The following is an 885-nucleotide window of genomic DNA, read 5'->3' on the forward strand; positions in this document are numbered from 1 at the left end:
CCCAGCCACTTACTGAGTTACAAAACTGTCGGAAGCAGCTCAGCGTATGAAAGAAGTGATGAACCTGTGTGTAACCCTGGGGGGGTGGGGCTTCTGAACAGTGTTGGCAGGTCTTGAATATGAAATTATTTGTACTGGAAACTCAAAATTATTGTATTTGCTGAAAAACTACTGTACACTGAAACAATATGCAAATAAGTATGCAAATTCAGTCATCATCTTATTTTATATTACTCAGTATAACTTGCCAGTGAGTGAGAACTGGGTCATCAAAGTAGAGGTGATTTTTTTTATTTCGAGGCAGCCGATGTCAAAGTGCTGACAGCAAACCGGGAAGTTGGTTATGGCTCCTTCCAAGTGACTTGGGATTGCAGGTCACATACGCTGGCAGTGCTGGTTGTAGCCGAGTCGCGTAAGGATGGGGCAGACACGGTTCTGGGGGTAGATGTGATCTCCTGCACTTGACCGGCTAAAAGAGTCAGAGATGTTCTTTGCAAGCAAGGGGCACAGACACCTGCCCCGGCTGCAGCTCTTCTCTGCTCTTCCTGGGCTGGAGAGAGCATTTTGCACGCTCACTATTACTACACCGCAATATTTTTGCATGCTCACTATTACTGCGCCGGTATTGTGCAGGCTCACTGTTGCTGGACCTCGCACCTCAGGCAGCGATGAGGCTTGGATCCTCCCACCCACAAGGAGCGGCTAGAGGGCCCTGCGCCTCTTCCGGGGCAGTCCCCGCCCCTTCCGCTTGGGGCCTCGCCCGTCCCGTCGCCCCCCCACCAATCCATAGCTGCCCTGGCCAGTGCCTGCCGGGGGCACCGAGCAGCTGCGGCCCGAGCGGGTAGGGTAGGGTAGGGTGGGGCGGGGCATAGCGGCGGACGGGCG

The sequence above is a fragment of the Gavialis gangeticus genome, unplaced genomic scaffold (assembly GCF_001723915.1).
Source record: "Gavialis gangeticus isolate Ggan-Ray unplaced genomic scaffold, GavGan_comp1, whole genome shotgun sequence".
In the NCBI taxonomy this organism is placed as follows: Eukaryota; Metazoa; Chordata; order Crocodylia; family Gavialidae; genus Gavialis; species Gavialis gangeticus.